Source organism: Neofelis nebulosa, chromosome 4 (genome assembly GCF_028018385.1).
Source record: "Neofelis nebulosa isolate mNeoNeb1 chromosome 4, mNeoNeb1.pri, whole genome shotgun sequence".
NCBI lineage: Eukaryota > Metazoa > Chordata > Mammalia > Carnivora > Felidae > Neofelis > Neofelis nebulosa.
Genome location: NC_080785.1, coordinates 91,207,095 through 91,207,457, shown reverse-complemented (window position 1 = coordinate 91,207,457; position 363 = coordinate 91,207,095).

The following is a 363-nucleotide window of genomic DNA, read 5'->3' as shown; positions in this document are numbered from 1 at the left end:
GAGTGCACTGATTGTTATATTACAAAGAAACCTTCATCTTAAAGGCAGGAGCAACACAAAATGGAATTGATTTCCAAAGTAGGAAATAGAATATCATAATAGTTTTTTTAAATGTTTGGCAAGAGGGGCGCTTGGGTGGCTCAGTTGGTTAAGCGTCCGACTGTTATTTCAGCTCAGGTCATGATCTCACTGTTGTGAGATGGAGCCCTGCGTAGGGCTCTACGCTGGGCATGGAACCTGCTTAAGATTCTCTCTCTCCCTCTGCCCTTACCCTGCTCTCTCTCTCTCTCAAAAAACAAACAAACAAAAAAAAATAGCAAGAAATAAAAGAGACAAAAACGATTTGGAGACCCTGGTTCTATC